This window comes from Mustela erminea, chromosome 19 (assembly GCF_009829155.1).
Source record: "Mustela erminea isolate mMusErm1 chromosome 19, mMusErm1.Pri, whole genome shotgun sequence".
NCBI classification, from domain to species: Eukaryota; Metazoa; Chordata; class Mammalia; order Carnivora; family Mustelidae; genus Mustela; species Mustela erminea.
Window position 1 is genome coordinate 3347808 of NC_045632.1, and position 10504 is coordinate 3358311.

General features: G+C 41.5%; 1 protein-coding gene across 2 annotated transcripts in view; it reads left to right on the plus strand.

Annotated features, from left to right (window-relative positions):
• The window catches only part of ARHGAP35 (Rho GTPase activating protein 35), a 121391-nt gene that overhangs the window by 36003 nt on the left and 74884 nt on the right, over positions 1-10504 (plus strand). The gene's annotated exons all lie outside the window — the stretch shown is intronic.

Below are 10504 nucleotides of genomic sequence, written 5' to 3' on the forward strand. Positions count from 1 at the left end.
CTTTTTTTTTTTTTTTAAGATTTTATTTATTTATCAGAGAGAGAGGCGGGAGAGAGCAAGCACAGGCAGACAGAATGGCAGGCAGAGGCAGAGGGAGAAGCAGGCTCCCTGCTGAGCAAGGAGCCCGATGTGGGACTCGATCCCAGGACGCTGGGATCATGACCTGAGCCGAAGGCAGCTGCTTAACCAACTGAGCCACCCAGGCGTCCCTCCTTAATAACTTTTTTATTATTAAGTGTCTACATGTAACATCTTTTCATTTAGAAAATATAGTTTGTTTTATACATATTAATTCAAATATTCATCTCTTCTAGAAGACAGGGGCAAACCCCACAATTTAGCAGATTTTCAAATATGATTAATTGAGCTTAGGGCACAGTTTTGTGCTGATTCTGGACTCTTTTGCATGTTCTTTCTTGTGTTAATTTTTTCATCCTTGTCAGACTTTTTTTTTTTAAACCTTCATTTGATAGGTTGTTTTTTTTTTTTTTTTAAAGATGGATTTATTTATTTATATATTTATTTGACACAGAGAGAGAGATCACAAGTAGGCAGAGCAGCAGGCAGAGACAGAGGAGAAGCAGGCTCCCTGCTGAGCAGAGAGCCCAACACGGGGCTCCATCCCAGGACCCTGAGATCATAACCTGAGCTGAAGGCAGAGGCTTTAACCCACTGAGCCACCCAGGTGCCCCTTAAACCTTCATTTGAAATAAGGCAAGTATGTAAGGAAATGTGGAGACCAGAAAGTGGAAAAGATGGATGGGTAGGAGAATTGATTTTGCTATTGTGAGTCCTAAGTTCTTTAATCTGTGGATCCAAATTATGCCTTATCAGAATTTGCTGGATTTAGAAGTTGGTTTTGTTTCTTCCCTTTCTTTGTGAACACTGTTCTTATCTTCAGTACAGGTTTATTAGGTAAAATAAAGCTTTTTTTTTTTTTAATGTTTATGCCTGTGGTAGGACTTTTATTACTTAGAGTAGCGTGTTTCAGGACTGGAGGTTTATAGAGTAGTGCAAATGAGTAGTGAGGAATAATTAGAAATAATGACCTGAAATCCTCATGTCATCTTAAGAGTGCCATCAGGGGAATAGAATAGTAAGGCTTACTGTGAACTTGAAAATGAGCTGACCTGTTTTCCCCAGTTGACAGAAAAATACTGTTTCTTCAGCACTGTCCTCTGTTTGCAAGGCACGTTTGGCTGGACAGTGCCTCCACTCCTGCGTATTCAGAGAAATGTTTATGTAAAACATTGTTTTAAAAAAATTTTCTGTTGAGAAGTTTAAAAAAAATACAAAAAAAAACCCTGAATAGATCATAAGTGCTCAGAAGCAACTGCTGAAATAATTTTACAGGTTTTCTTTACCATTTCAAAAATAGTATAAGATTGATTTGAGTACCAGGAAATTCAAAGGTAAGACTTGGCTGTGTTTTTGTCTCTTTTGTAAGAATCTGCGCTGACTATATTAATGGTAAATAGGCTGTGATCCCGGAGGCTTATTGGAGTGCATCGGCCTTGGTTTTGCATTTCCTTTGGCTTGGATTATTTTTACAGTGTATCAGAAATCCTGTTTCGTTGTTGTTGTTTTTCTTAGTATAGGTAACCCGGAGAAATGCTGCATCAGTGAGAAAGATTTCTCAGCATTCGGTTTTGTCTTTGTTTATAGTTGCTTTGATCAGATAGCTTGATTAGAACTCCGGAGGTACCTGGTAGAAACCTGCTGAGGAGGATAAAGTTTAAGGAAGTGCTTTTGCTGAAAGCAGCCCCCTTCATTCACCAGGGGAATCTGATTTCATGATGTGAATAACTCGGCTTAGAAGTTTTATTTCTTTGGGACCTGCTTGTAGAGTTCTGCACACCTCAAAGCATGAGAACTGTGTCAGGATGAAAAATGGGCTGCTTGCTTTATTCAGTGTGGGCCAGCTAGGATGGTAAGGTAGCAGCAGAGTTCTGTTTTGTTTTGTTTTGTTTTTTTACCCTGGAATTCAGAGGTGCCTTTACCAGGGCTAGGGGAGAAAAAATTGAGAGGAACAGGAAGAGACATTTACAAAAATTACAAATGGAGTGGTGGAGAATCTTTCACAGCTGCTCTTCTAAAAGTTAACTTTAGGCCAGATTATTTTAAAAACAGACATCTACAACATCAGTCCTTTAAGTTGGCTTTTGATTTTTCTCATTGGGACTCTCTGGAGAGTGCTTTCCATTGGGTTTGCACAGGGTATGGTGAGAGCTTAATGCCTATACATACCCAGTGTCCAAGAATAGCCTGTCCAGTGCACGAGATTATATTTTTCAAGACCAGATGGTTAAACACTTAAATCAGTCTTTCCAAAGATCCAGATGACCCATTTCAGAGATTTCCTGTACCCAGAGCCCTGGGGATGTAGCAAGATTCATTCTGCCATGATGAGGAAATCCTCCCTCCTGCCGTAAACAGAAATAGGTGTGAGTAGCCTGTACTAGTGGGAGCAACCTCCAGGGCTATTTTGGGCAAATATTTGCCCAAAATTGCTTCCTTTATAAATCTATGTTTTTCTGCCCCCTTCCTCATTTTACTATTTGAATTTGCATTGGACTGAGTAGAAATAAAATTTGCCATATTCAGGTGGAGTTTTCTTTTATGTTAGATGATCAGCTCCTTAGCCGGTGTTAGTTTGCTGGATGAGGAGTTAAAGTAATGGCGTGACGGATGGTAAATAACACTGGTGGGCCCAAAGATAGCTGTCACACCAGGCTCTCAAAAATGAGAGTATGGTCTGCTCATCGTCCGAGCCCTGGCTGCTCCTCTTCGTTTTCTGCCTCCCGTGCATGAAAGTCATTCCAGTCAGTCTGTCCTCACTGTTTCCAGTGCTTTTCCATTTTGGTCACCATTATTCTTGCCCATTTTGGTCTTTACAGTGCCTGGGTCATCTCCAAGCCCTGCCAGTCTTCTGTGTACCGATTCACTTCTGCTTTGATACCTTCCCTTAACCACCTTAGATCTGAATGATCTCCTTTTCCTTTCTCTGGAAACCAGGGAATGGTCTATGCCCTTGATTGTCTTGTGGCTTAGTATTTCTTTTTTCTAAGTAAAAATACTGCATCTGTGGGAAATGGTAAGATCCTCATCAGCAAGGACAGTGCTCGGTTTCTTCTTTGTTTCTTTGCATTGTCTTAGTTCCATAAATGATATGATTGATGGGTAGTTCAGTTCTCAGGTCTAGAGATTAGAGACTCAAGTAATAAAAAATGGTTAACCCCTCTGAAATATTATAAAAGAAGGAGAGAATTTAGCTGCTGTGTCACTCAGGCCATGAATTGGCTATCTTTGTTTTGTATTCAGTATCGGAGGCTGTGTTGTTCTTGTTGAGTTTGAGGTAGTCATTTCATAAGACACTCCTCGTGTAGTAAAGAGATGAGCAGAATTAAGGGCACTGTTTCACATTCCAACAGAAATCACAGAGGAAACAGACTTCCTCCTCTATGTCAGATTCATGAAGGTTATATTTTCTTTGTGTAGCTAAATACCACAACACAACATTTGTATACATCACTAACTTTAAGGGTCTGTAAGTTTATGTGAATTTCACAGATAAATGAATTGGCTGAATAAAGACCTTGGACTTGACTTCAGACTTTTCTTCTCTGATTTATCTAAAACTTTTCTTTATTTTCTTTATTTTTGTGGGGGCTTGAACTCGTGACATTGAGATCAAGGTTCATATGCTTAACCAACTGAGCCACCCAGGCACTCTTGTCTAAAGCTTTTAAAGGAAAAAACCCTGAGAATTCACTCTAACATTTATTATTATAAAAATGGAGGGCGCCTGGGTGGCTCGGTGGGTTGAGCCGCTGCCTTCGGCTCGGGTCACGATCTCAGGGTCCTGGGATCGAGTCCCATATCGGGCTCTCTGCTCAGCGGGGAGCCTGCTTCCCTCTCTCTCTCTCTGCCTGTCTCTCTCTCCATCTACTTATGATCTCTCTCTGTCAAATAAATAGGTGAAATCTTAAAAAAAAAAAAAAAAAGGAAACATTTGAGTTTGGTTTTTTATTATTATTTTTTTTAACATTTGAGTTTTTAAAGACTGCCTTAGGTTTTTAAAATCATTTTATTTCATCATGATAAGTGATACTTTTTTTTTTTAAGATTTTATTTATTTGGAAAAAAAATATTTTATTTATTTGTTTGGCAAAGAGAGAGAGATGGGGAGAGAGCAAGCACAAGCAGGGAGAGCAGCAGGCAGAGGGAGAAGCAGGCTCCCCGCTGAGCAGGGAGCCTGACGTGGGGCTTGGTCTCAGGGTGCTGGGATCACGACCCAGTCTGAAGGCAGCCACTCAACCAGCTGAGCCTCCCAGGTGCCCCCCGCCTTTAAGATTGATTTATTTATTTGAGAGGGAGAAAGCAAGCACAAGTGGGAGGGGCAGAGGGAGAGGGAGGAAGAATCTCAAGCAGACTCCATGCTGAATGTGGAGCTCAATGTGGGGCTCCATTTCATGACCTTGAGATCATGACCTGAGCCAAAACCAAGAGTTGGATGCCCAGAGCACCTGGGTGGCTCAGTTGGTTAAGTATCTGCCTTGGGCTCAGATCACGTTCCCAAGGTCCTGGAATCGAGCCCCATGTGAGGCTCCCTGCTCAGTAAAGGATGCTGCTTTTCCTTCTCCCTCTGCCCCTTCCCCTACTAGTGCTCTCTCTCTGTCCCTCAATTGCGACTAAATAAAAATCTTAAAAAAAAAAAGAGTTGGATGCTCAACTGACTGAGCCACTCACATGCCCCTATGAGTGTGTTCTCTTTAATCCTCATCCCCTATTTCCCATATCCCCCACTCACTTCCTCTCTGGTAACCATCAGTTCGATCTCTGGTTAAGAGTCTGGGTGGCTCAGTGGGTTAAGCCGCTGCCTTCGGCTCAGGTCATGATCTCAGGGTCCTGGGATTGAGTCCCGCATCGGGCTTTCTGCTCAGCAGGGAGCCTGCTTCCCTCTCTCTCTCTGCCTACCGCTCCATCTACTTGTGATTTCTCTCTGTCAAATAAATACATAAAATCTTTAAAAAAAAAAAAAAGAGTCTGTTTCTTGATTTGTCTCTCTCTTTTTTCCTTTGCTCTTTTGTTTCTTAAATTGCACATATAAATGAGATCATATGGTATTTGCCTTTCTCTGGCTGACTTATTTTGCTTAGCATTACACTCTCTAGCTCTATCCATGTTGTTGCAATGTATGTGTGTGTGTGTGTGCGCGCGTGTGTGTGTGCATGCACGTGCACGCACGCACGCTTGCATGTGTATACACCATATTTTTATCCATTCATCTATTGATGGACACTTAGACTGTTTCCGTAATTTTGCTGTTTAAATAATACTATACATGGAGGTGCATGTATCCCTTGAATTAGTGTTTTTTTTTATTTTGGGGGTAAATAGCCAGTAGTGTGAGTCCTAGATCATAGGAAAGTTTTCTGTGTTTAATTTTTTGAGAAACCTCAGTACCATTTTTCCACAATGGCCACACCAGATTGCATTCCCACCAACAGTGCAAGAGGGTTCCTTTTTCTCCATATCCTCAACAACACTTGTTGTTTCTTACATTTTTTATTTCAGTCATTCTGACAGGTATGATGTGATATCTCATTGTAGTTTTGAAAAACTATCTTGTTCAAGTTCAGGGGTTCAGTAGACCATAGATTTGTGTTTTCTTCTTACTGGAGTTTTTATAGTCCATCCTTCTGGTTCATTTGGGAAAATCTATTCCACTAGTAAATTCTCCTTTCGGAGTCTTTCTTATAGGGAAGATGTTTCCCAGTTAGATCCCCACCTTTTGCTCTTCCTCTCTCCTGTGGGTAGGAGTCTTATCATGTATTTGCTTAATGCAAACATTTTAACCAGCTGCTGATGGTAACTCATAGCTTTGAAAACTCATTCAGAAATTTAAGGTGTTGAGAAGTATGAGGTATTAAGGAGGTTTAGAAAATGCTCTTTGCTTTGTTAGTTAGAATGCATATTTCCATTCTCTTCCTCTGTTGGGATTAAGAAAAATTATGGTAACAAGTATTTTATTTCCTTTTTGCTAGCAGCTCCCTATGAAATTATTTCCTTTATTATTATATAATATAGTATTGCTTGTTTGGTGATATTCTGTACATGGTTGTTTGAAACTAAATGCGTTTTCAGAATTTGTCGACTATTCTCAGAGGTAGAGACGGTAGTTTTGGTTATGGGTAATAGTAGGGGATCTGTGTCTTATGGGACATTCCAGATCACAGAGCTGAGAAACATTTCCTCTTGGGAGTGTGGGGATGGGGTGGGAGGGTGAGACCCCCTGATGGGGCTGTTGGCAGTCATAGTAATGTTGGGCCACAGTGGCATGTCTGTGTCCTGTGAAATGTGTACTATCTTGGGAATGTTGCCCTAAAGAAAACACCCTCGTACCTTCCAGTTGAGCCAGTCTTTGGGGAGCTGGTATGGTGGTTAAGCAAGTCAAATAAACAGCTCCGGAAGCCTAGTGACAGGTTCTGAAAAAGCTCTCAGCTGTTGGCATTGTTTTGTAGTAAGTGCAGCATATATTTGTAACAAGTGAAGGTACTCCTGAAGTGTTTTCTGAGGGAGTTCACTTGTGGTGTAAAACTACTAAATGTTGGGGCTTAGTTTTTCTAATAAAACTAGCTCTGAAGAGCTCAAAGATAAAAGTAGTGACTGTTTACAGAGTCCTTTTCCCCCTCCACTGTAACTCTTCAGTTTTAAAAGGACTAATATTGGCAAATTATCAGAATGAACATTCAGATTTTGCTGTTTAAATAGCTTTGTTGCCCACTAAGAACATCAGTTCCTGTCAGATTGAAACTAAAGATTTTATGAAGTCTTGGACATGCCTTGTCTTCTATTTTCTCTTTCTTTGTGGCCTTAAGATCATTAAATTTAGTGACTCAGCTATTTTTTTTAATCCGCCTCTTAGAAAAGTTGAACGTGTTTGTGACCAAGCACTTAGGGTTATTTCCTTTAAACCAAGTGTTTGCAGTGTTTTCAGATTTATAACAGTCTTTGTTTACCGTGTAATTCAGTCCAATTGAGGAACTAGTAAAACTGCATTATCCAGACATCAAAGACAGGCATGTAAGAAGAGTGTATTTGTACCAGGGAACCGATTAGGTTTCTAACAAGTGGAAAGTTACCAGGTGTCCCCAAATTAACCATTCCCATGCCGGCTAATTCTCATTTTTTGGTAGCTTTTTTAGTTTATTAGTTTATCTCATTCTTGAGAGTTAAGAGTGTTGCTTCCTTCTCTTCAACGCCCTTCAGACTGCTGATACTTTGACTTGAATGGGCTCTCCAGAATTCCATGCATTTAGAAAACTGGAGGCTCGGGAGCTGGGGGGCTTAGTCAGTTGTCTGGCTCAGGTCATGATCCTGGGGTCCTGGGATCGAGGTCCACGTAGGGCTTCCTGCTCAGCAGGAGCCTGCTTCTCTCTCTGCCCTCTGCAAAGCAAGCATATGCTTTCCCTCTCTCTCTCAAATAAATAAAATCTTGGAAAAAAAAATTTTTTTTTCCAAGATTTTATTTATTTACTTGACAGAGATCACAAGTAGACAGAGAGTCAGGCAGAGAGAGAGAGGGAGAAGCAGGCTCCCCTCGGAGCAGAGAGCCTGACATAGGGCTTGATCCCAGGACCCTGAGACCACGACCTGAGCTGAAGGCAGAGGCTTAACCCACTGAGCCACCCAGGCACCCTTGAAAAAAAGTTTTTAAAAATATTTTTAAAAATTGGGGGAACAAGGGGTTGAGTGGAGAATACATTTTAGCTAAGTTCATAGTTGAGCTGCTCTCTTTATTTCTTGATTTTGAAGAGTGGGTTGTTGGTGTTTTATTTACCTGAGATTTCTGTGAAGAGATAATTCGACCCACTTTACAGAGAAGAGGTGGGATGATTTGGCAGCTGCGTGCAGCAGTCATTGGAAGTGGGACCCGTGTTACCAAGTTGCATTTTAAGATTGGTCAAGTAGGTGGCCTTGAGTCCTGCCAGACCCTGGGTTGGGGAGTTGGTGGAGAAGGGCTCTGTTATGGGAGCACACTTGACTTAAACTTCCGTCAACATTCCTTTGGGGGGTGGGGGGCTTTGTTAAACCTGAGTCTCCTTGGGGGCTGAAACAAAACTGTGTATGCGTACTATAAGTAACATGCAAAACATTTTGATTTTGTACAAATCTTTGCTATTTGGATATTTCAAAAGATGTATGTAAGCATCTTATAATTTTACCTAAGTAAGTAATCACCTAGGGAAGTGGAGGTTGGGAAAGGTTTGTTTTTTTTCTCTTTCGCCCAGAGGCTTGCTTGTTCCCCAGCTTGAAGTCTGGAACTTTAGGAGCCTGCCATTAGGTTATCTGGAGGTGATTGCTTATAATAATTGAGATTTCTCTTTTGAAAATGATCAGACAATTTGTACTTACCACAACTAGCCACATTTTGTTTCTTCGGAGGTTTTGGCTTTCTGGATTATCAAAGGAAGATAGGGATGTTTGGGAAAGGTCTGCGACCTTTTGAGGCTGTCGTCATAGGGGACAACTTTCTTGTTCTATGCATCTCCCCGTCTTCTTAGAATAATGTATGGAGGTCTGACTTCCTGAGGCGTTTTTTAAGGAGACAGGCTCACAAAAACACTAAGGTTGTGGAAATGCTGGGCTCCTGTTGGGCATGACTGAGATTCAAAAGAAAATTGTTCTCTTTAATTTTGAATTCTGAGTTATCTCAGGAGACTTCATTTGGCTACAGGTTTGGCAGTTGCATGGTCATATTTGCATGTGTGAGTAGACAGCAGTGCAGTATAAACAGTAGTTTCTAGAAGACCACCGATGTAGAGACAGCCAAAGCCTACATGTTTTACTTGTGTCGACCAGGAAGTTGCTAAAGACATTGTAAGGCATTATTGTACTATTTCGTTACTTCAGCCCTTTACACTTTAGGTCCTTTATTTTTTATTTTATCTTATTTATTTGAGATAGAGAGCAAGCAAGAGAGAGGGAACGAGTGGGGGGAGGAAGAAAGGGAGAAGCAGACTCCCCACTGAGCTGGGAGCCCAGCGCAGGGCTCAATCCCAGGACCCTGGGACTATGACCTGAGCCAGATACAGGCACTTAACCACCTGAGTCACCCAGGTGCCCCAAACTTTAGGTCTTTTAAGGTGCCACATTTCAGCCATGTTCTGTGGTTCTCCTAGCCTTTGGGAAAGAATCCAAACTCTTTGAGAGTGGCTTAACCTGATCTCTGTGTACTTGCCAACACTCTTACCCACCTCTGCCCCCCACACACCTGAGGGACCATGCTTTCTTCTCCAGAGAGGCGTTTCCATGTTGCCTTCCCCTACTTGAGGTTTTTCCTGAGGTGGAACTTCCTCCAGAAAGGCTTTCCTCAGTCAAAGGCTGGATTTGGGAACTCTGTAATATGCTCTCATAGATACTCACTTACTCATTCCTTCAGTTAATATTTGTGTCAAGCACTGTGTCATAAGACGAGGACAGAGCTTATGTCCTTGTCAGGGAAACTACTCCATACTCACACCTCTTTTTTTTTTAAGATTTTATTTATTTGACAGACAGAGATCACAAGTAGGCAGAGAGGCAGGCAGAGAGAGAGGAGGAAGCAGGCTCCCTGCGGAGCAGAGAGCCTGATGTGGGGCTCAATCCTAGGACCCTGGGATCATGACCTGAGCCAAAGGCACAGGCTTTAACCTACTGAGCCACCCAGGTGCCCCTATTCACACCTTTTTAAAAAAGCTTTTTATTTGGAAATAACCACAAATTTATAGGAAGTTGGAGAAATTAAAATAGCACAAAGTAGGATCTTGTCCAAATTTACCTGTTGTTAACTTTTTACCTCATTTGTGTTCTTTCTTCAATATATACATGTTTTTTTCGGGACCAGTCATTATGGCCTCCCCCCGACCCCAAAGTACTTACTTCAGTATGTGTTTCATAAGAGGAGGGCTATTTGCTCACATGGTAGTTATCAACTTCCTAAATTTACATTAGTAAAATACTCTCCGTTCATAGTCCAGTGTTGTTAATTGACTTAGTAATGTCCTGTATTTCCCATTCTGGTGCAGAATTCATTTTAGGGTCAGATAATTGCATTTACTTATGACGTCTCTTTAGTTTCTCTCTCTTTTTTTTTTTTAAAGATTTTATTTATTTATTTGACAGAGAGAAATCACAAGTAGATGGAGAGGCAGGCAGAGAGAGAGAGGGGGAAGCAGGCTCTCCGCCCGGCAGAGAGCCCGACGCGGGACTCGATCCCAGGACTCTGAGATCACGACCTGAGCTGAAGGCAGCGCTTAACCCACTGAGCCACCCAGCGCCCTCTTTAGTTTCTCTTGATCTGGAGTGTTTACCTAGCCATTCTTTGTCTATTATGACCATGATATTTTTTGAAAAGTACAGAGTATGCTCTACTCTCCCTCCCGCCATAGAAACTTGTTCATTTTTTATCTGATGTTTCCCTGTGATCAGGTTGAGGTAATGCATTTTAGGCCATCACACT